Source organism: Malaclemys terrapin, chromosome 2 (genome assembly GCF_027887155.1).
Source record: "Malaclemys terrapin pileata isolate rMalTer1 chromosome 2, rMalTer1.hap1, whole genome shotgun sequence".
NCBI lineage: Eukaryota > Metazoa > Chordata > Testudines > Emydidae > Malaclemys > Malaclemys terrapin.
The window spans coordinates 264,694,084-264,719,631 of NC_071506.1; the positions used below are offsets into that span (position 1 = coordinate 264,694,084).

General features: G+C 39.3%; 1 protein-coding gene across 9 annotated transcripts in view; it reads left to right on the forward strand.

Annotated features, from left to right (window-relative positions):
- Positions 1–25,548, forward strand: part of DIP2C (disco interacting protein 2 homolog C) — a 474,795-nt gene that overhangs the window by 206,173 nt on the left and 243,074 nt on the right. Inside the window, exons 1-2 of one of the 9 annotated variants that reach the window (XM_054021043.1) lie at positions 5,208–5,298; positions 7,578–7,644. The exons of the other annotated variants lie outside the window; for them this stretch is intronic. The gene's annotated coding sequence lies outside the window, so the exon portion shown is untranslated. Of the gene's footprint in view, positions 1–5,207; positions 5,299–7,577; positions 7,645–25,548 lie in introns of those variants that run through there. 9 annotated transcript variants of the gene reach the window in all.

The following is a 25,548-nucleotide window of genomic DNA, read 5'->3' on the forward strand; positions in this document are numbered from 1 at the left end:
CCTGAAATCCATTCTAGTATGGACTGGGAAGATAATGCATCCATAGTCTTGTTTTTTGGAGAATTTGTAAAAGAAGTGGTGTCTTCCAGTCCTCTCATCTGTGGGGAAAAAATGGTAGCAAGATCACTCTGATGATAGTTACTAATAGAATATACAGCAAGAGCTGGAGAGACTTAAGATTCGAAGCTTTGCATTCTGCATCAGGTAATTTCATGGATGTGAATATTTTATCTAAATAAGATCTAGCTCATAAAACAGTAGAAACCTTACGGAGAAATTTTAGGTTGATTGCAGTACATTTGAGGACCTGCAGGTGCTCAGATAATACAGTGATCAGTGCAAGATGTGAACTTGAATGCAGAAATTCTAGCAGACAAGGTGTTAATTTCTTCCCTGCCAAAGGGAGCAGCATAGATTTTTCTGTAAATGCCAGAATGCTACGAGTTTCCTTAATAGTATTTCCCAAGATGCCATCAAGTTGGCTACCAGCACCATGGTTACTTTGGTTCTAGCCAGAGAGTTTTCCAACTCTGGCTGTGGAGCAGTGACCTCATTGACAAAATGAACCTCATGGCTAGTCCTGTTGCAAGGCTTCGGTATTTTTGCATCTCTGCATGCAGCTGTCACACTCCTCAGCAAATAAAGCTGCAGTCGTGCCTGCCAGCAAAAATATCCCAGAGCACTGATCCTTCTGAATTCTCTCCATCTACAAATCTCCTGTAAAGTACAAACAATTCATGCCACCATCTGTCTGCTTCCCCGGGTCATGTTTCCAACCAGCCTGAAAAGGGTTAATGTTCTAATGATGCCACTGACCTCCTGTACCATCAGAACCTGTGGGAGACAGAAAAACATTTTACCTTCCACATTTGGCCACCATAAGAGAGGACATTTGGATACTTTTTTTAATTAGAAGACCAACTTTATTCAGTTTCTCTCTCACTGTGACTCCCAAACTAATAATGCCATCAGTTCAAGGAGAACTCCCAGAAAGGGTAAGCTTTTGCAAAAGTTAAACACTTCCTGCTCTTAAAGTCTTTGCAAAGCCTGCAAAAATTTACGGGAATGCATTCTAGGTTGTTGTCAGGGGACTGGGTCATAGGCATAGTGGTCACAGCAGAAGTCGGGTCTAATGGTATGAGTCCAAAGGTTAGAGTCGGGGATCAGAGCTGAAGATCGGAACTGAAGTAAGGGTCCAAATGCCATCGCCAAGGGTTGAGACAGAGTCGGAGCCAGGAACTAGAGCCGAGGGTCAGAACCAGATTACCTGGGATCAAGGAAGGCAGGAGCAGGGCTGGTTCCAAGGCAGGAGCAAGGCTGGGACAGAACTGAAAGAAGGCCAGGGGCAGGGTAGGGTCTAGGCTGGAGCAAGACTGGGTGCAGGGCAAGGTCTAGGTTTAGGGTTGCCAACCCTGCCAGTTTCACCAGGAATCTCCTGGAATTGGGTTTTGTCTCCCGGAGGCTACTGAAGCCAAACCAGGAGATTTTAGCCTGCTAAAAGTCTGGTGGCACAGCAGGACTAAGGCAGGGTCCTTGGCTGCCCTAGCTCTGCTCCACTCCCAGACGCGGTCGACACGTCCCTGTGGCCCCTGGGGGAGGGAGGTGTCCAGAGGTCTCCACGGGCTGTCCCCGCCCCAAGCACCAACTCCGGAGCACCCATTGGCCAGGAACTGCGGGGCAGTGCCTGTAGGCAGTCCAGAGGGTATATGCTGTCTCTAATGTTTGTTAGAACCCTGGAGAGCTACGCTGGTAGAACCATCAAAATTAAAGATGGAAATGACTGGTTGTGTTATCTGGTTCATCTTCCTGTCAATACACAGTAACTTCCTACACCATATTGTTCTAGTAACCATCAGCTAGGGCAGGTTCATGGCTTGAGTACACTTAAAGGATACCTATTTTCATATTCCCATGATGCTGAAGAACCTGTGTGTTTGCGCATCTCAAGTTTGTCCTCAATCCCAGACACTTAAATATCCTGTACCCACCCAATATTTACAAAGATCCTAGTAGTTGTAGCAGCTAGTCTATGTCAACACCAGGACACTCTTTCTGACATTTATTCAATAAGTCACTGTTGCAATTCTCCTGCTTGCTTCTCCACTTTGTGTTTGATAGCCATGGAAAATTGATCAGAACAGGGAGGGAATCTTATATACCAAAACTTCAGTGCATTATGGTTGCCTTACACATGGGAATAGGCACAACCTATGGCTGGGAAAATATGTAGGGAGAAATACTTGACCCAGGGACATCAGTGGGAGTGTTACCATTGGCTTATTGGGACCAGGATTTCACCTGTAAGGTGTAAATTCTGCTTTCCCTGTGTAGACAAGGAAAATGACTTTTTAATTAAACCATATTCCTTCTTTTGAATGAAGGCATCTGAATCTGTAGTGTGTGGGTGTAGGCATGATTATGACATGAAATAGGCAATGAAAAGCGAAGTGCTTTTTCAAATCGTTTAGATGAAGAATCTTTCAATTTATTATATAATTTAATCAGCCTTCTCTAGAAAGAACTGTGAGAGGGTTGCTTTTGCTTACATTTCATAATGGGGTTACTGATCAGCATGTCCATTCATCTTTAGTATCAGATTTGCTATTGGTGTGGAAAACGCTTCTTATTTGCAATCAGAATATTACATTTCTGTGACATATCTTGAAACAGAGTAAAATTTCTAATGGTCAATCAGACACTACAGAGCTTTGGAAGATTTTTAGGTTGAAAAATTCCTCAAAGTAATAAACAATTTGAAATATCAGAAGGGTAGCCGCATTAGTCTGTATCCACGAAAACAACGAGAAGTCCAGTGGCACCTTAAAGACTAACAGATTTGTTTGGGCATAAGCTTGCATGGGTAAAAAAACACTTCTTCAGGTGCAAGATGCATCTTCAAGATGCATCTGAAGAAGTGTTTTTTTACCCACGAAAGCTTATGCCCAAACAATTTGAAAGCACTCTTCCTTTTCATAGAGACTGTAACTCCTGGAGGATCTGACAATTTACTTGAAAGGTGCTTTTCACATTCAATGCGATCTGGAAAACAGAACTTTGAGGGTAAGAGCTGTGTAGTGCATTACAGGGCTTTGCTTTTCAAGATGGTACAATTCCCAGTGGGGTACAAACGGTGTAAAGTGCTTTTTGGCTGGTACTGTGACTCAGACATATAAAACGATATTTCGTCTAAAACATGTTAGAAAATAACTTTGGGCTTGAAACCATTTAGCTTCTTGTATTTGAATCTTGATCAACTTGTAAACTACAGATGTGTTGGTTTATTTATGGGCACATGAAATACAACTATGTAGAAAATAATATAATCTCGATGGGTGTAATATCTTTCCCCATATATTGCGAATTAAAAAAAAAAAAAGACAACGACCAGTACACAAATGTGAATGAATACTATGCAATGGAAATATTTGTTTTATCCAGATGGTCTTAAGAAATGTGGTCACAGTACATTAGTTTTGTCTCCATAGTAACACTAGTTTGGCAAGTTTAGTTATTTAGATCTGCACTGCAGTGATCATAACAGTGTAATCCTTATATATGTGCTTTTATTGGGATTGAAAACAGTATTTATGCAATCACTCACTTGAAAGGGCATGCAAATCAAGTGAAGGCAAATTTCCCAAAGCAAGAGATGACAGAGGGGGGCATATTCACTAGACCAGAACAATGACTCCAAAGAGGAATATAAATCATATTCTTATTGAGTTCTGTTTGTATCAACCTGAAACTTAAAAGATTATTTCAGTAACATATTTCATCAGAGGTCAATATGTTTTTTGTATCTGAAAATAATAGCAGACACACAAATTACATTTTATAACTCTAGTGCACATGCCCAAATAGTGTTTATTGTTTCAACTTCGCATTTCATTTTTTATTATTATTATTAAATGAGTATTGACATGGAAGCACAATGGCAGAGGGCCCATTGATTGGCACATTTAAAACTAAACTGGGTAATGAACTAATAGGGAGCAATCCTGTATCAGCAAAGGGATAGGCTTAGCTGACCTAATAGGCCTTTTTCAGCTCTAATTTCTCAGTTGCTAAGAAAATGTACAGAGGCTGGCAGGGAAATAACCTCAAGCAAACAGCAGAGGAAAATACATTTGTCAGCTGGCTTTAGTGGACTATGATGTCCTGTATGAATTAGTTACCTATAATGGGCTGATTTGTGCTGTGACTTGCAAGAGGTCCCAATCAAATAAGTTCATTTATTAAGGAACTGTAAATCATTTGCAGAGGACACCCAAATTAATTTGGATCTAATCAGCAGTTTGTGAAATTTAGATTCAGATAATTTTGGCATGTGGAAGGAAAAGCCAAAAACAATTTGTTTGTTCACTAGAGCTATGTAGATAAATGCCTTAGTAACTCTTTGGCACTGGCTATGGTGAGAACTCACGTACTGCCAATTCCTTTTGTATGTTATATTTCAGTCAGCGTTAGCAAATCATAGCACTGTAAAATTAACTTGATATAGTTTCTAAAACAAAAATTATTTTGCAGCTATTTAGAGCATTTATCAAAGCATTATTTCCTTAATGCTTTGCTACCAGGCAATTCTGGATTATACCAAACATGCATGGGTGACATCTGTCCATTGCTGTTATTATATATGTTGTCTGTCAGTATTTAAAACCAATAATTTTGGTTACTCTGAGCATGCTCAGACTGCAGCTTAATTGGAGGTGGGTTTGAAATGTTTGGAGCAGGAGAAGACTCAGAACTGAGTTAGCAAGCTTTGATGAAGGCCAATATTTTAATTAAAAGCAGATGTGTTTTCATTACCAGCTACAAAGTGAATGAGTCAGATATGACTGTCTCTTGCCTCTTTATTGATTTGTAAAAGCCTTATAATATTCTTTGTCAAAACTAACTTACATCAACAGCAGTATGCATATTTTGTCTACTGTATGTTCAACATTTTTTAACAAATATAGAGCAAATTTTAGTGTATGAAACAATGTGCATTCATTTCTCCCCCAAGATCATCAACTTGCTTTACATTCAAATGATAAGTTCTTAGTTATTTTTAAGGTTGTTTTAACAAGAGAGTCCTGTAACATGAACAGATGAATACTTAATGCGTCATTTCACTCTGTCACATCAGATACACTGGCCAGAGCCCTTATTTAATATCCGAGAACATTGGAATATGCATCATATGCCCTACAAAGGGACAGCTATGTGGTCTGTATGAACTTAGTTTTCCATTAATCATTGCAAATGCCTCTAAAACTAAGATCCTAAGCATGCGAAGGACTTGCCTGAGGAATGGTGAGGAATGCTTATTACTACTGTACTGAATTTGTTGTAAGGAGAGCACTGGTTTTTTTCCTGGTAATTTGCTTTATTAGAAGTTATTATTTAATGTAAATTAGTACCATTTCTGGTTCATTGGTTCTAATTTTGAGCATCTCACTCTGGAATTTGTGCTGATAAATTTTCTTTGTGATAGTATTGAGGGCTTATGTTTACAATATAACATACCACAAATTATTTACAAATAATGTTGAGGCTAGAATTAAGCTGGGAAAAAGAATGCTAAAAGAGATATGCTGTTCTCAGTATACCTCATTGTACCTAGATGTTGCAGTACATACACATAGTAAAATATCTTCCACACTTTGGAGAATCCATTAAACTAGTCATTTGTGTGTAGGTATTGAAAGAACCATTATCAACTTAAAAATCACATTTGGTCTAACATATTTTTACATACTATTCTATTATTCCAAGTAAAACCTATGATTACTGTAACTGAAAAAGTTTAGGGCAATTATTTCCCTCTGTTTTTCATTATTATCATAATAATAATTATTATTATTTTGCTTTGTGCATTTCTCAGCACTTTGGTAAAATTTTCAAAAGCAGCTAAGATACATAGGGCTCTAAGTCACTTAGGTGCTTTTGAAAATGTTATCCTTTGTGTATAGTATAGTCAGTTTTGCCATTTCCCCTGAAATCAGTTACCTTTGATTTTGGGGTGGGTCTTTTGACCATCAAAAAAAAAAGAGAGGAAAAATATTTTTTTAAATGAGATTGTAAAACCACAAAAATTGGCAGGTTAATTTAGCAATGTGTGTATAACTCAGATTAACTCAGCGATGTGTTTATTACCTCACACAACTGCTGGAAAATTGTAAAAAAAACTGATCCCATTTTAGGTTGATGGTGTCCCTTTAGAGGCACGTGATCTAACTTGAACTGACGTCAGCTTGCAAATTAAATTTCTTAACATTATTTGAAACAAAGCTCTTTAACTTCTAATGGAGAGGACTTCTGATGAATTGATATATTCCATTTTAATCAGTAACATTTTAGAAATTACTGAATACTAATAATTGAGTTTATCATTGTAGATTGATATAGTTCTAACAAATCTATACAAAAACATGCATTTGATTGCTCGTATGTTTATTTATATGAAACTTATTACTAAATCATAACATCAAGGTCATAGATCAAATCTAAAATGTTTTTCCCCCTAATTTAAGGAAAATTAATTTTTTAGTGACCCATGCTATGACTGTCAAATTCTGATAGTCTAAGAGGAGTTAAGGTAAATTCTTTTTACTTTCATTTAGCATGTTCAAATTATATGTGTGTGTTTTTATGTTATTTCCTTTTATAGCCGTACAATTTTTGGTTGTAAAAGTAGCACCTTAGAATATATAATGTGGCACTATGTGAATATGTTTTTGACTTTTGAATACTGCCAAAAAATCCCATTCACTTCCTTAAGTCTTAAAAATTATTAAAAAACAAAAAAGAACAATAATTTGCAATGATTGACTTGAATAAGGCATGTACATATTCTCAAACAGCAGTATTAGCCTGGTATATAAATAGCCCAGTGTATCAATAGCCCAGTATATCAAATAGATATTAATTTAATTTAAAGCTCCTATACCTTAGGTGATTTTTACGGAAATTAAAATGTGCAGTTGCAAAAAATAAATATAATACAAACAACTTCTCATTAAAAAAACATACAATACTTGCTCTCCATAATGATGTCAGTAGGATACCCTAACTTGACCACTTTCCTGCCCTTTAGCACTCAGCCTCTCATCCCCCAAACATCTCAAAAAAGCTTTGGACATCATATTGCAGGTTAAATCAGAATGGTAGAAAAAAGTCCCTGGTCTAGAAGACATTTGAATAGGCATAAGATATGCAACTGTGCACAAACTGTCTTCAGTAGTACTACACAGTAGTAGTTGTGTAGGACTGACATCATCAGTACACTAGTATGCTCTGATTTTACATTTCACCCCTATCCCAGTAACAAAGGCTGATAATGGGATCTTAACAAGAAATCTAATTATCAGAGTTTCTTTTGATGAGATTTATTTTTAACAGAAAAATGAATTGTTTAAATGTAGCCTCTGATTTGTTGGCTCTTCTGGAAAAAAAAAAGTCTGAATGCTGCAGTAGGTTAACTAGGAATGAGAAGTTTTTATAACTGGACGTGTAATTTAACATTCCATACCAATGTAGCCACATAGCATGTCAGTCTAAATCTAATTTGGACTCTTTTATCTCTGTCTTAGAGAAGCACATGCTCTTGAACATACAGAAATGGGTATAATTGGACACAGGAGGAGAGATTGGGCCAAGGTAAAAAAAAGAATATGTAACTCAGTTTTACAGCAGTTAAGCCAACCTGCTAAACTTCTACTTGATATGGGAGAAATATATTAGTTTCTAACACCTTTAAATGTTCTGACATGTCATATCTAATCACATGAGGCAAAGTAATGCTGCAGAATAGAATACCAGCCCTAGCAACAAGCAAGAACATTTTCTGTGCTGTGTTGATAATGTACTATCAATTTGGCTGGCAGATATATTCAGCCTCAGTTGACAGCAGTTATCTGAAACAGTGAGAACTGATAAATGCATTGAATTGTTCATAAATTTTTGGCATTTGAAAGTAGGTTGAGATATTTTTAGTAACAGAATAGCGAGTCAAAATAGTCAATAGCAAAGACCAGTTTGATTCTGCAAAACATCTATGAGTTAAAGGAGTAATTGATTAATTGATGAGAAGGGACAGAGGCCCTCATTTAGCAAAACACTTACGCAGATTCCTCATTTTAAGCATGTGGATAGTCCTATTATATTGAGGCCTGGTCTACATTACACAGTTAGGTCTGCGAAAGGCAGCTTACATTGACCTAATTATGTCACTGTACACACTACAGCCTTGTGCTGCCGATGTAAGTGCTCTACTACACCGACATCATAACTCCGCCTTTCCGGATGGCGTAGGGCTTATGTCTGTGCAGTTAGGGCAACGCAGAGTCTCTGTAGACACTGTGTTACTTACATTCGCTGGAGCCCTGAAATGGACAAGAAAGCTGGCCAGCTAGAGCCTGAATTCCCTTGGCTCCCCGCTTCCAGCCGGGCTGTGTCTGTCTGGCTCCCCACTAAGGGAGCTGAAAAGCCAGGGCTGCTGCGCCCTGCTCCTAGCAGGGAGGTGAGAAGCTTAAGCAGCTGGCCCCCACTCCTAGCAGGGAATGGGGAGGCCAGAAGTCTGGGGGGGTAGCTGGGTTCCTCATGGGGAGATGCACCCTCCTCCCCACTTCCCCAACTGCCTTTCTTCAGTCGGCAGAAGCGCTCATGGTGAGGATGCGCACCACCAACAGAGAGAGGTGGCTGTAAGTTGGCCTCACAGAGGTTGACTTAAGTCTATGTAGTGCAGACGTGCCCTTAATTGTTATCAACAAAGATTGAACGTATCTGCCAGCCAAGCTGGTAAATTGTATTTAACGGAACTACTATGTGCTTAAAGATAGTCACAGCCTTAAGTATCTTGCTGCATTGGGGCCAGAGCATGCTGGGGTTGGGCATATTGCCTCTTCTCAGAATAACTGTCTTGAAGTACATGCATGTTACTTTTAAAACACTCCAAAGTAAGCTTTGCCTTCCCACACATCATCTCACCTCTCTCTCTCTCATGTTGACCAAGATTGTAACTAATTTGGTATTTTAGTACAACTGCATGGACTTTGGTTTTGTGAGCCACATAGCCTTGGCTTTAGAGTACAGCCATCAAAATATATATTTAAACTATTTGTTTCTATTTTTATTTCCTACATTAAATTTCCAGCTGCTTCAGCTGAAAGCTGTATAGAGAGTTCTGTCTCTCTGCCTATACTTCTACTGGGGGTAGTTGGTGTTAAGTTGCTTCCAGAGCTGTTCTGTAAGGTTAAGTCTACCCTGGACATTAAGCCTGGGTCTGTGGGACCTGGGCTTGAGGATGCTTTGGGTTAACAATTGCTGGACCCAGGTCTCACAACTGTGCCAAGGCGTCCATATTGTTCTATGCAGACCTCCTGACTCGGGTCTGTGGCTTAACCTGTGTCCACACTGCAGAATGACAGGGCTTGGACCCAAATCATAATGGAACTTGGGCTCTGAGCAATCCTCCTAGCAGAGTCCTAGGATCTGAGACCATAATGCTTGCTGACCCGAGTCAGACTGATTTGTATGTGAACAGAAAGGTGGCTTGGGCTGAAATCTGAGTCAGAACATGGGCTTAGTGTGCAGTGTAGATATAACCTAAATGGGTTAAGGGCATTCGGCACCTTGCATCATCATTTCCTAAACTAGATAAAAGAGAGCAAGGAACGACAAATTAAAGTGGCAGGGAGATAGGAAAAATAAGAATTGTAGAGTACAAGAGCAAGAGAGATGCTTTGGTACTTAAATATTTTGTTGATTTTTTTAAATAAAAAAAAAGTGCTTTTTTAACATTAGCTAATGTTTCTCTGTTTCTCTATGACCAGTCCATGGACTGGCGCTGGTCCCTGAGCTCTCCCTGACACAGTTTAGGAAGGCAACAAGCTGGTCCCAGATATCAAAAAGGTTGAGAAACACTGAGCTAATGTATTCCTGAATCTTTAGGGGAGAAAATATGCAGATGCTTTCACAGAACTCTCAGCTGGACTTCTGGCTGCTCATTTTGTATGCACATCTCACGGTTCCTCTTCTAATAAACTTACTTTCACAGTAATTTTCTCAGACAATGTTCTACACTTGGGACCATATTCTCTGCTGCTTTTCCAGCCTAGAACTGGAAAACTGCTCTAAAGAGGCAACTAGGAATTCCCTAAAGTACAGAGCGTATGTGTTCACCCCGTCATTGACCAATTGAGAGATTTTTAGGGGATGCCACTCACATTATTTAGAGCATTTCTTAATTGAGTAAATTGACTGCTTGCTGTAGTTGAGCATTTAGTCCTTGGACTCCAGTCATGGTTCATCTGTTACTGTAGATCATGTTTGCAAAACTTAAAAATAACTCAGACCCTGATTATAGTTTTTTTAAATACAGAAGCAAGTTAGCATTCAGCATCAGAAACGGCCAGTTTTCCTTGAGAATCTTTTTTCACCAAGAACCTAAATCAACTTTATAATTTAGTCATGAAAATAAGGATACCACTTTTGAAATCAACAAGCTGTAATTTATTAGCATTTTGGATAGATTTTAATCCATGTTAATTACCATGTTACTACTTTGATTTGGGCTGATTTTATGTGCTTTCAGGACTCAATGTGTAGCATGGAATACTGCTTAATGTCTTATGTTCATAAAGAGACACATGGTGTACTTGGAGTTGTTTCAGAGAATCATTTTAAAATTTGAATTTTATACATATGTTTATTGAAGTCTGTGTAGCATGTGTGTATGTGATGCACATGCATTAAGACACAAAAAGATCCTTTGTACCTCCACAATTTAAGGCTACATCTACACTACAGGGGGGGGTCGATTTAAGATACGCAAATTCAGCTACGTGAATAGTGTAGCTGAATTCGACGTATCGCAGCCGACTTACCCCGCTGTGAGGACGGCGGCAAAATCGACCTCTGCGGCTTCCCGTCGACGGCGCTTACTACCACCTCCGCTGGTGGAGTAAGAGCGTCGATTCGGGGATTGATTGTCGCGTCCCGATGGGACGCGATAAATTGATCCCCAAGATGTCAATTTCTACCCGCCGATTCAGGCGGGTAGTGTAGACCTAGCCTAAGTGCGTTATGCCGTTGTGAGTACTCTTTTTCCTCTGTTTCCCAGGAATGCTATCTCTTTTTTCATGGATAGAAATTGTTTACTTTTTTTCTTTGAAAGAATAAAGACCGAGAACATGACCCTGATCAGTCATGAGGTGGATAGTTGTATGGCACTTTGATTTAATCCAGTTTAATTTAAAATGCATGGAACAACTTTTTTAAATGAAGTGTACCATATTACTAGTCATTTTAAAGGTAATTAGGCTGGCTGTGATCAGAACCAAAAATATTATTAATAATGCACTGGGAAAATGAGATGACCAACCCCAAAGTACTAAGGGAAGGCTATGAAGTCACAGAGTGTGTACTTATCTGGTGAACAGTCTCGGGGATATACAAACAACCTCTGTTTAACTCTTATGTTAGGAAGTCTGTCTATATTTGGACAAACTGGAGAAATGGTCTGAAGTAAATAGGATGAAATTCAATAAGGACAAATGCAAAGTACTCCATTTAGGAAGGAACAGTCAGTTGTACACATATAAAATGGGAAATGACTGCCTAGGAAAGAGTACTGCGGAAAGGGATCTGGGGGTCATAATGGACTACAAGCTAAATATGAGTCAACAGTACAATGCTGTTGCAAAAAAAGCGAACATCATTCTGGGATGCATTAGCAGGAGTGTTGTAAGCAAGACACGAGAAGTAACTCTTCCGTTCTACTCTGTGCTGATTAGGCTCAACTGGAGTATTGTGTCCAGTTCTGGACGCCACATCCAGGAAAGATGTGGACAAATCCAGAGAAGAGCAACAAAAATGATTAACAGTCTAGAAAACATGACCTGTGAGGGAAGATTGAAAAAACTGGCTTTGTTCAGTTTGGAAAAGGAAGACTGAGGGGGGACATGAGAACAGTTTTCAAGTACCTAAAAGGTTGTTACGAGAAGGAGGGAGAGAAATTGTTTCTCTTAACCTCTGAGGATAGGACAAGAAGCAATGGGCTTAAATTGCAGCAAGGGAGGTTTAGGTTGGACATTAGGCAAAACTTCCTAACTGTCAGGGTGGTTAAGCACTGGAATAAATTGTCTAAGAAGGTTGTGGAATCTCCATCATTGGGGATTTTTAAGAGCAGGTTAGAAACACACCTGTCAGGGATGGTCTAGATAATACTTAGTCTTGCCATGAGACAGGGGACTGGACTAGATGACCCCTCAAGGTCCCTTCCAGTCCTATGATTCTATTTTAAAATATATTTTTGCTTAAAGTTGTGAGTTGGTAGTGGTCTCACGGATTGCATCGAATCACATTGAATAACAGTAACATCAAATCTATCAAATCCATTCACTAGAGAAGACATGGAAAAGGCCATAAAACTCACCAAACCTGGAAGGCTGCAGTCTCAGATGCATCTTCCCAGAATTTCTGAAAAACCTATGTCAGAATGGCCATGTCTGGCTGACGTGCTTCTTTAGCAGCATACATGCTCTGGCCAAACGGTGAAGGCACGGCAACAGGCAAAGGTCACACCATCCTAAAACCAGGGAAACCGAAGATCTGAAAAACTACCAGCTGATACAGTTACTATGCATAAAGGCTGGATTTTAAACCCCTCCCCGCAAAAAGCTAATGCGTTTTTTGTACCAGAGTTAGCACCCACTGTATTTTTTTCACCTGATTTTTTCACTTCCTTCTCTTCTACAGTATCTGCTCCCCAGAGTCAACCACCTACTCCTACTTCATTTGTGTAATTCTGTGGTTCTGTGATTCTTTTTTGTAACTTCCTTTTTCCCCTTTGGCATCTGCCTTCTCTTCTATCTCTTCATTATTCTTTCTTTCTTTCCCTCTGACATCCTCTTATCCTTTTTGTTGGTCCCAGCTGAATATCCACAAGTTCATTTTAAGCTGCAGAAATTTTATATTTTTAAGTGTGGTCCTATCATCCTCCACCCATGTGCAGACTGTTTTGCTGCAGACCTGGCCCCTGTGAATAGCCTCTGAAATACCCCTTGATTTATATCTGGAACTCCCTGTGCACCAAGCAGAGAAGAAACCTTTTACTTTGCACTTTTCTTTTTGACAAACAGCTTGAGCTCAGTTTTTTAATATCAAAAGAAACTACATTGCAAAAAAGAAAAAAAAAAAAAGAAAAAATATGGCAAGCAACTCAGAGCCCAAGGGGATAACTGAAAAACTCTTTTAACATTTGTAAAAAACGTGGCAAACTAAGATGTGAACTGATCAGCATGATCGGAGTCCAAATGCAAGGTAATGCACAGTAAACGTATTGCAGTACAAGGTACTGAAGTGAACTGGACAGGGAAAGTGATTAATATATGGAATTGTACAAATCTCCTTCCATTATTGACTTTACTGTTGTTCATGCAAAATATACAACTATGATTGTGAAGTAGTGTAACCAAGACTTTAACGACAAAATCATTTTTCCTTAGCTATTCCTGTAAGCTCAGAACAGCAGACACAATTACTTGCAAAATCAAGGTGATAGATTTTTCCTTGCAGGCAGAGTCTTCTAGATAATGAAACTGTAACATAAGGTGTTTCAATTTTATTTACAACACTTCTGTGTTAATGTGTTTTAATATGCCAAGATTCTTCAGTTCACGTTCTTATGCTTTTAAAAAAGTGTAATGGAATGTGTATTTTTATAAATAAATAAATAAAATATAAAAACTACATTTGAACTGAGGATTTCCTGGAAAATACACACTTTGTGATCACTTGCTCCAAGTTTCTCTTCTGTTCTGACATTCTCTGTTAGTTCCTCTTTATTGGTATAGCTAAGAAGGTTGGACCATCCTCTTGTTGGAGTTTCCACATCTTATATCAAAAAGCTGTCTTCTATGTAATATAGCAATCTCTTTGATGTGATTTGGGCTTTGATGTGAGTAGTTGAAGAGATATGAGTAGCTAAACTCTCCTGTGAGAACAATAGGCTCTGAGTGTGAATAGTTGCCGGAATATTTGGTTCTTGTTCTCCTCCAGTCAAAGCAGCCTGTACCAAATGGGATGCTCACTTGCCAAAAATCACCTCCTCTGTTTTAAAATACAAATATATAAAATGGTAGAAAAACCTGTATCCTGTATTATTTGAGAAATAATATGAGATCGTGAAATTGAAGGCTGTATTATGAAACATACTTAAAGGGAGCAGAGTTAAGGTTACACTGACAACCTCAGCCCTGATCTTTAACTGCAGGTGAGTAGCCCTTGGCATAAGTCAAAAGAGGGCTGCAAAAGACTTGGGATAGCTATGCATCAGGCTTGCACAGATAAGAGCAGCCAAAGGAAGTTTTGTTTTACGCTGTCAGTGACCGGCTCAGGGAGTGCTAGGGCAGCCTGGGATTGCTGGACATAGGGATGCTCAGGTCATACCATTTACTCTAGCCATGCCCCTTACGCCAATGCACAGGATGGCATAAGAGGCACAACCCAAGGATGACTAAACTGAAGCAGTTCAAAAGAGAAAATGGGACATTTAGCGTTGTCATTTCCTATCTTTTGAATGCTTAACAAAATTGTTCTAACTTACGTCTGATTCTCCTCTCATTTACACCAGAGGAAGGGCTTGTCTACACTTGAAATGCTACAATGGCATAGAAGTAGCATTGTAGCTGTGCCACTGTAGTACTTCAGTGCAGACACTACCTACACTGGCGGGGTGGGGGTCTCCTGTCAGAGTAGGTAATTCCCCTTTCCGAGAAGAAGTAGAATTCTTCTGTCGACCTAGCACGGTCTACACCAGGAGTTAGGTTGGCTTAACTACGTCTCTCACGGGTGTGGGTTTTTCACACCCCTGATTAATATAGCTGGGTCGACCTAACTTTTAGTGTAGACACAGGCCTAAATCAGAAGTAACCCCTTGTAGGTAAATGGAATGTCACCAATGTACAACTGGTGTAAGTGAGACTAAAACCAGACCTGTAGTCTTTGTAGAGGAAAAGCATTTTAAAAAACCCTCTACTTATAAAGCAAGTTTTTTTTTTAATTTCTGAATACCCTTTACATTTTTAGCAAAAGTTAAATTGTCTCTGGATTTTACCTGGTAGAGAATGGATATGGATTCTGACTTCATGACCTTTGTAGGACTAGTGCAAATGGCCACTGACTTCAGATAATTTGACATAATTTAACTTGTTAGTGCATGTCAATCAGTCAAAAGAAAGGGACATCCTTCTATCAGTGATAAATTGGTTTTTGGTATTTATTTACTGTTAATTACATGGAAGATGATGAATGGCATTTAGGGTAGCAATGTAAAAAAACTAGCTTCATAACATATTCCCATATTCCAGTGGTCACCATTATAAAGTTAACCCTTACCAACAGATGCTATGATATTTCCTATAGATAGATAGTTATTTTCTAAGTATAGAAAATGTATTGGTAAATTTCTGTGACCTCTTCCCACTCTCCCGTTCCTTCCTCCCTACCCCCTGCTGCCCCAGTGCCTTTTTCTATCTGGGTTGGAAGTGATCAGTATGTATCCAGGTTCCAGCAGGATTGGGGGGGGGGGGGGTGTATGTTCCTTAGACATCTGGCCATGCCCTCTTGCATTCAAGGAATGATGCTGGGCATGCTTAGCAAGGCCCTCCACCCGCATGCATGGGATGCTGGGTCACTATATTGCCTGGATTCTGCATGCATGTCCTGAGAGGCTGAGGAGAAAGAGGCCATCCCATGCTACAGAATGGAAGTTTTACTTAAAAGTGTGTAAACGGCTGGGATTGATTTTTATATGTGTGTTTTATTGTCTTGTGTAATCTCTGATCAGAGGTAGTTCCTGTTCCCTTATACACAATGGTTTACAGTCACGTTCCTTTTGGGAAAGTATAATTTTCTGCATGTTGTCAAATATTTGGTCTCATAGCATTTCAGTGAAAAGTACCTACAACATCTTGGTTAAAACATTTCATGCATATAAAAAAAAATCCCATGAAGGTCTTGTCTGCCAAAGATTGTACGGTGACATGCTTGAGTTTGCATGATCTGTCTTGTTTGTAGAATGAGACATTTTGCATTGATGTCTTAGCCTTTACAGTTGAGGTCTATATATGGCCCATTCATTTTCCATCAGTACAATGTTAGTGGGTCCCTGGAGTTCTCTTTATTGTTGGTAGATGTTTACCATTATCTGTGCAGGATGAAATAATGCCTGACTTTATTATGTTTCAGTTGACTATTTCCTTCAACACTGCCTCTCTGTAATTATGCTTTCTTTTAATACTGTTAATATAGTTAATGCTCAGATCTGCCTATATTTAAGATGTATTTACGCACAAAATATACATAGTATAAATTATGATCCATTTTCTCAGAAGCAAAATATAAAAAGAAAACAAACATAAGCCCCCTCTGACCTTAAATTACATAAATAAACATATATAGTGGAGTGGGGATAAATAGTTTTGAAGTCTGATTGATAGTTATGTGCACATTCCAGCAATGGAACAAAACCCACTAAAGTGATAATCTCCATTACATCCTTTTGTACATTCATGTGTCGTTAAATTGCCATGCATTATACTTAGTTTCCTAATTTTCATAGGCTTTGTTTATAATTCTAATTCCCTACTAGTGAATATTAAAAAAGATCCTGCATTAAGTCTAAACGATCTGCTGTATAAACTAATTGGATTGCTTAGGTTTTTACCTTTCCTAGGGCATTTTGCATAGTTACATGATTAAGAATTAGTTGCTCACTAGGAGATAAACTGCTAATTGCTCCCAGTAAACCTATTTAATAAAATGTTCTTTTCCAATTCATGAAATTAAGAGATTGATTTGGTAATTGAGATGGGCAGCTATAGCTGAATATATGTGCAGTTTGGTATTACAGTTTTTAACCTTTAGGTAATTCTTGTAGGAATAAATTGTATTGCTGGAGTACAGCAAATGACTTACGTGTGCCTTGCTAACATATCCAGATTTTATTCTCAATCCTGCAGATTGGGAGACAATAGGAGGAAACAAGGACCAATAATGGTTATGCACATGATTTTGCAAAGGGTCTGCTTAAAGAGGAGATGGCCTGCTCCCAAAACAATTTGTGCAGAGTTGGGGACGACAAAATACATGAGTCATCCCAAACTGGACTTGGGAATGAGATGTATTGAAAATCTGTCACCATGGATGGGAATGGGTGGGCTTTTGAGGAAGACAAAAAATGGCAAATTATCAAAATAGAGAGAAAAATCACACTGCTGCTCCGTATTGCACCTGGCTACAGCAACCCCCAAGGAACTCTTGCAACAGTCAGGAATTGAGGACATTTTGGCCACACCCCCATTCCCTCAGCCATGCTTTTGACTCTGTGGTCTGCAAATGGTGACGTACAGCAGCTATGCCAGCTCTGTGCCGTTGGGGAATTCCTCTACTCAGGAGGACTCCTTAGTTGGTCATTGCAGGCTTTAAATCTTCTTTGTGTTTCCAGAACAGTACAAAGCAAACTTAAACGGGCCGAAGGTTTTGGCCCCAATGTATATAATCTAAACACTGTATTAAAAATGCTTTACACATTTACCAGTGCACTGCTGTGGCCACCTTTACAGTGTAACAAAGGTGCTGTTTAACAGCACAGGTTAACACTACGCAATGGTTCAGGACCAGAATTGAAGAATGATCCATTTGACTGAAAATCAGGCCATAAAAGGGTAAAGTACTGCAAATGATACAAGGAGAAATCTTGGCCATAGTGAAGCGACTGGGAGTTTTGCTGTTGATTTAGATAGGGCCAGAATTTCACTCATAATATTTTTATTTGACGGTTCATGTTTGGTTCACTGCCACACTTTTATTCCAATATAGAATGTCTATTAAGTTCATACTTGTTAATCCCTGATGCACGTATTCTTTAAACATTTATGGATGTTCTTTGAGTTTTTATGGATCATCTTCACTAGAGAGTAAGGCTGTTGTATGTTTGATGAACCAATTTAAAATATAATGTGCTATCACTCATAAGCAATGCTTGTCTTCTGAATAAAACTTTAGAGAGGAAGAACCCCACTTCACTGGTAGCTGATATATCAGTGTCGCTGTTTTGACGGGTTTCTAAGGTATTTTCCCTTATTGAACGTTTTAATTTGGGTGGTTCCATTTCAGCTAATTTTTTATAATGTACCTTGTAGAAACAATCACTTTAAATGAATTACCAAAGATAAACATTAATGAACATGTATTTATTATTTCTTCTTCTTCTTCCCCTTCCCTGTTTACTGCTGCTCATTTCCCACTTGGGTATATTTAATGACTTTCTATTTCTGTAAAGACAGAAAAGGCATAAACACACACTGTGGATTGCCTGTAGGATGTCAGAAACCCCATAGAGGGGATTAACACTACAAACTTAAAAGTTCAAACTCTTCCATTTGCTACTGGTGTGAAATCGCCTTCTCTTCTGTATCTGTTTCCATATTCCATTAACTGTGGCTCTCAAAGGTGAAGGCAACAAAAAAGGAGTGTTTGCCACTTTGATTCTTTATATTGGGATTGGCAAAACTCTGAACAAGTAGAATAGCACCTAAATTATCACCTTCCCATATCCCAGCTATAGAGGATGGTGATCTTTTTCAAATGGCTTTGCTGCCCAGACATACATTAAGTTTTCTTTGCTTTGAGGCCCTAAAACAAAAGTATGCCCTTTTTGTACCCTTGGGCTACATATTCAAAAACTGCATAGAATAGGTCATTCAAAATCTGTTTCCCTTGAAGCCAAATTAACTGCTTTGTTTTCAGTGATCTTAACTAGAGTAGCAGAATGTCTTCACTGTTAATACAGATTAAATAATTAGCTCATCCCGATGCCTAGGTTTGTCTTAAAATCATGGATCTGACTGAATATGCCTTCCACTGGAGAAATTCAGATATTTGATTGTAGATTAATTTTCTGTTTCTCCTATAATGGATTAATTTGAAAGGTAAATATGAATGTCAAATTGGCAAATTGTGGGAAGCAAATTGGCACATTAAGATATATTGTCCATGGAAGCTAGAGGAAAAGGTAACACTTGGGTTGTATTGAAATTGTCACTTTAACTTCTAAATACCTTTGTCTGCCTCCCTCTGTGGGAAGTCTGATGAGCGATAGAGGGTGTTAACTGCTGCTTATGTACTAGACAGTCAGAGGTAAAAACTGTATTTGAAAAAGTGCCAGTGTACCTTCCATCCATCAGCAGCCCAGCATGGTGTTTGGAGGCATTGCACATTTGGAAGAGCAGAACTATTTGCAAAAGCTACAAAACAAAAGTAAAATTCCCTCTGAGATGTGGACTTTGAAGTCTTCGGCACTTACTGATTTTCCTTTTGTCCTAGATAAAATATCCAGGTTTCCAAATGAAAGGGATAATAATGTGATTCTCTTAAAATGATGATCTGAATGCCATATTTGGATTTCAGTTACACTGACATATAACCAGAGTATGTGAAGAGATTTCTGATACTCTCGTTGTACAGGGATGCTACTGTAATCACAATCTACCTGAATGAGTGTTAACTCAATAAAGAGGGTAGATAGAATTACATAAACAGATTACTACTTTCTCCTATAAATAATCTAATCAGGTGCCTAATGGGAGAGAGGTTTGAAATGCTGCCCCCAGCCACTTGCCAATCACATTGGAGGAAGCAGCTCTTTAAAGAAATTCCATGTATTAGGGCCATTTTCTAATCAATTTTTGAAATATGATAAAGAATTGAAGACATTATTATACTGTCATATGTCTCCTTTCAAGGCTACAGGGCTTTCAGATGACTCAGTGAAATGGCAAAAAACAAAATCCAGTAGTTGTGGAAAATGAAACACCTTGTATGGTTTAATGAAACATCATAATTTCAACTGACAATATTTCTGTTCCCACTTCTAGGGGTCATAATGTTTACTATACCAGCACCTGGCTTTTATCAGTGTGAACACAGGATTTAAGAAAGTTTATCTTTTGCTTTCATTAGAGAATATTTTCACCCTGCAACTCTAAGCATTTGGTGAGCCTTAAACCAGATACTTTTTTTTTTCTGAGCATATACAGGCCTTTTTGTTATTGCCAGATTTTCCCAACTCTCTCCTTATTGTTGCCGGACTCCTTCGGTGTAAATAGAAGCAGCTTGCATTTTGCCAGTTTTTGTCTCCATCTTCACAAATAATTAACTCTTATTGCCCCAGACCAGCAGAGGGAAAACGGGCATGCACTGATTAAAAAGGAAGATGGTGGGATTGGCCTAACAACATTTAACAGCAAATGTCTGGGTGGCAGCACCTAGGTCATTCTTGCAAGTTCCTCTGTCTCCTATACATATATGTGACCTCCCATCTCAGCAAATGAAACTGAGACGCTCAAGAGCCACATGGCCAGTCGCAGAGTCACAGAAATTTGTAAGCCACCCACCTCTTGTACTGAGAGTATGGGCGATCTCTCACAACAAAACCTTCATCGGCCCTAATGACTGACTTTCCTCAAATCTGTGAGGAAAAATTAATTCCATTACTATTGCAACTGCATCAGGACTGAAGGCTGAAAACCACATCTCTCTTTTTCTTCTCTTAATGCCTATTGTGACCAGAGTCCTGGGGGGAGCTAGCTGAGGTCACTCAATTAGGGTGAACTGCAAAAAATGGGGCAAACTCCAAAGCTGGTGGATATTTCAATACTTAGATTTACCAAGCCAGCACAACACAGCTTCTTCATTACCTCACTGGTTGCCAAGAAGCCAACAACACAATTTCTTTAAAGTAACCCACCCTCAGGCCTCCACCTCATTACCCACGTCAAGAATGATGAAGTATCAGAAGGGTAGCCGTGTTAGTCTGAATCTATAAAAAGCAACAGAGGGTCCTGTGGCACCTTTGAGACTAACAGAACTGTTAGTCTCAAAGGTGCCACAAGAATGATGAAGATTACTGATGAAGATCAATATAAATACAGACATGAGTTCAATTCTTGAGGTTCAGATTCATAGCAGAGATGGTGAGCTTTGTAGTTGCAAAGAGTTCTAAAAGAGTTCTTTTAGAATTTAGTCCACAGATTATAGTCCAATGTCATATGTAGGGTGTACCAGCGTAACTGGGATCTCAATCTGGTGACTCAAACTTCCCCTGATGAATCTTAAGCAGATCTGAGATTAAAAAGGATTGGGACCCAAACATCTTTTATAGAATTTCAAGCCGCCATTGACAGGTTGGAGCCCTCCAGGAACAATAAGCCCTCATTTCTTAAGCATGATCATTAATTATTCACACAAATCGACACAAGGCAATTGCCTGTTCTTCCACCATTCACAGGTGATTTGCTATACACTTCAAAGAGAGAGGAATACAGCGATATCCCATGTTTACAATTAATTTAAATGCTAGGATTTTCTTTTGATCTCTGAATTAACAGAATACAGTATAGATAGGAACTGTTGATTACATTGTTGACCATTACCCATATGTATGTAAATACACAAAAACACAAACTTTATCTTTCCATCTGTCTTTAAGGGTTGAATTTGAGTAATCTATCCTGCAGGATGTTTAACCCTTTCTGGCCATGCATCATACCTAACTAACACATCTGGAAAGCGACAGTTTTCAAACTGTGCACTAGGGTGACTCATATTCTGATTCTCCTTTATCATTCACTCCCATGTTTGTCATGTTTATCTTTCACTTGCCTGAGGGCTTAATGAATTGCACACTGACATTCCACAAAAGGGAGAATTGACTATGTAACCCTTTTAGCACTGCGTGTGTAAAACACAATATGGAGTAGAACAGTGTCTCTCAGCCTTTCCAGACTACTGTACCACTTTCAGGAGCCTGATTTGTCTTGCGTACCCCCAAGTTTAACCTCACTTAAAAACTACTTGCTTACAAAATCAGACATAAAAATACAAAAGTGTCACAGCACACTGTTACTGAAAAATTGCTTCCTTTCTCATTTTTATCATATAATTATAAAAAAAATTGATTGGAAGATAAATATTGTACTTACATTTCAGTGTATAGTATATAGAGCGGTATAAACAAGCCGTTGTCTGTATGAAATTTTAGTTTTTACTGACTTCGCTAGTGCTTTTTATGTAACGTGTTGTAAAACTAGGCAAATATCTAGATGAGTTGATGTAGCCCCTGGAAGACCTCTGCTACCCCTGGTTGAGAACCACTGGAGTAGAATAAAGTATAGATGCTCCCCGGGTTACGCAAGACCCTACTTACGCAAATTCAACCTTACGCAAAAAGTTCCATAAGGCATAAATAAAATTTTGAGTTGCAGAAAATATTGTGTAGAGTACGGAAATGCAAAGTACTGTAGTGTGGTGTGCAGAGGAATACAGCAGTAGCATCTCCTACAAGGGAAGGCTTTGTGCTCTCACAGCCTCTCAGTCTCGTGATATTTCAGTGATACTGTATTTCTGTTATTTCACCCTATTATTTCATTCAAATCATGCCTGGAAAGTGACCAAGTGATAGCAAGAGTGCAGGACCAGTTCGTAAGCGAAAGAAGATTAATTTAGAGCAGAAAATGTTGTAATTGTTTGTTTTTTATGCTTGCACAATATACATTTCTGACTTACGTAAAATTCGGGTTACGCAAGCCTACCAGAACGATTGTGTAAGTTGGAGAGCATCTGTAGATCAATATGGGAATGACATCAGGGACATTAAGATGGTTGCAACTGATGAGGTCAGCCTGGACAGTGAATAAGATGATCTCTTAGCAGCAGGTAGGAACATGAAAATTCACAAACATTTGTGATGGCAACTCCATAGGCCCTGATCTAAATCTCATTGAAGTCCATGAAAGTTTTTCCATTGACTTGAACAGGATTTCAGTTAGGCCCCTTCTAGCTGAGGGATCCAGTTCATTTCTTTGGGATATTGTTAGCTGATAAATCTTTTCTTTCAATTACTTAGCACTTTGTGGACTATGCATAGTATTTGACTTAAAGAATGCTTTTGAGTTTGCTTTGCTGGTAGGTTGAAATTGGCTCCTATCATCCCAGGTGTGTTACAGGTAGGTGCATAGATTCTGCTGCTTGAACATATTGAGGAAAAGGAGAAAGTTTAACACACAAATTTTAAAGGAAAAAAAGGCTTGGTTTCAAGAAGGGTGTACGTGATGGCTGTAATCAGGAATAACTATGATACTGTCAATAGAAAATGCACATTGGAAAAAAGTGCTTTCAGGAGGTTGGAGATAAAAATAAATGTAAATAAAATTAATTACCTTGGGAAAAAATATTGGGCTGTTCGAGCAGATAAAGCTACTCTACGGGAAATAGTAATGGAAAAAATAAGAAGAGCGGCTGTTGGCATTTCAGATTCCACAATCTAAAAGCTACACTACAGAGTGGTCTGTCTGATATATGTTTACACTTGGATGTATTACACTAAAATAATGTTCTGTGGTTCGTACATGCTTATTTGATAAATCAGTAATGAGAAGGTGTAGAAATCAACACAATGTTGTAAGAGCAGACACTCAGGCATACTTCTTAATTGGGAATAGTTTAAAAGGACTTTGCTAAAATATTTACTTTTTCTGTTTTTATTACCTGGAACTATGTATTTGAAAGGCATTTAGGTATGGACACATGCTTTCTTCCTTTAGTAGGCAGCCCTCTTCTCATTCACTGATGCCATAGTCCACATAATGGCTTCCATTTGCCGTGATCCAGAGAAAAACAGAGAACTCCAACTGATTTCAGTTTGTCGTACAGTTCACTAAATTTGCAATACTGGACCTGTAGAGATGAATGAGGTTACTTACTGTAATTGGAGGTTCTTTGATATGAGTGTTCCCTATCTGTATTCCACACATGGTGTGCATGCACGCCATGAGCCTGAGTTTTCTCCAAGTAGAATCCATTGACCTGTACATGTGCAGTGTCTCCCCTCATGCTCCCGACTAAGGGTATAAGCGGCGGTGCGGGTTGATACCACTCCAGTTCCTCCTCTTACCACAAAGCAACCAAGTCCTAAGCAAATGACGGGTAGTGGAATACAGATAGGGACCACATCTCAAAGAACCTCCAATTACAGTAAGTAACCTGCTCTTCTTCTTTGAATGATGGTCCCTATGTGTATTGCACATGTGGGTGGCTTGTGATCAGTGATCAATGTGAAGGTGGGTTCAAGGAAGCTTACGGCAGAGCCATTCGTAAGATAGCTCATCCTACTACTGCATCCGCAGCTGCTGTGTGAGTTAGAACATAGTGTGCTGTAAACGCGTGGACATGTTGCTGCTTTGCAAATATCCTGCCACAAAACATCCACTAACAAAGCCAAAGAAGTGTCCTGTGCCCATGTAGAGGGTGGGTGGAAGTTTGATATCTTACAGCATTCCAGTGTGCAGCCTGAGATCCACTTAGAGATCTTTTGTGAGGATATGGCTTGGCCCCTTGAGCTCTCTGCCATGGCAGTAAAGAGTCTCAGAGACTTTCTAAAAGGCCTAGTTCTTGTAGGTAGAATTCCAGGGCAAATCTGATTGTAGCTTCTTGTCAGCAGGAGAGGCATGTGGTTTCAGACAGAATACAGGTAAGTGGATTAATTGGTTGAGATGGAATTTGGGGTGTAGCCTCAGTGAAACTTTGTCCTTATGAAAGACTATGTAGGGTGGGTCTGCCATCATGGCTGTTAGCTCACTGACCTGTCTGGCCAAAGTGATGGCAACTAGGAATGCCACTTCCATGGAAAGGTTGCCATAGGTCTGAAGGATGGTCCTGTAAGAATGAAGAGAATGAGGTAAAGATCCAACTGGAGCGTAGGTTTGACAGCGGATGGGAAGGTTCTGACCAAGCCTTTCATGAAGCATACCATCATAGGGTACATAAAGATAGTGTCCATCCATGGGGGGAAGGAAGCACTAAGTGCCACCAGGTGAACATGAAGAGAGCTGAGAGGTAAGCCTGATGTTTTCTGTATGAAGAGGTAATCTAGGATGACCAGGTGGTCACCATATCAAGGGAATGGCGATGGTGGTGGGCCTACTTTAAGGAGCAACGCTACTTTGCCCGGTAATATGTTCTTGTGGACTGTTTCCTGCTGTGGTTAAGGATCTGCTAGACTGGGGCTGAAGATGCAATCTGTATGTCAGACACCCATCCAAACACCAGGCCGTGAGGTGAGGGAGACCTGGGTTGGGATGCCTGATCCTGCCTCGGTCCTGTGTGAGAAGATCCAGGAATAACCAGAGCCTAAACGGTGGTTGGGTGGAAAGCTTTAGGAGGTGTGTGAACTAGAATTGCCGGGGCCAGTAGGGCTAAGATGTGTGTCTCACACAGATGGTAGAAAGTATCAGGGGTAGCCGTGTTAATCTGGATCTGTAAAAAGCATAAGCTTTCATGGGCGTCTGACGAAGTGGGTATTCACCCACGAAAGCTTATGCTCCAATACATCTGTTAGTCTTAAAGGTGCCACAGGACTCTCTGTTGCTTTTTACAGATGGTAGAGGCACAGTTGATGTTCCTCACTGCTTGAAAAAGGAATAAGGGCAGGAGACACAGTTC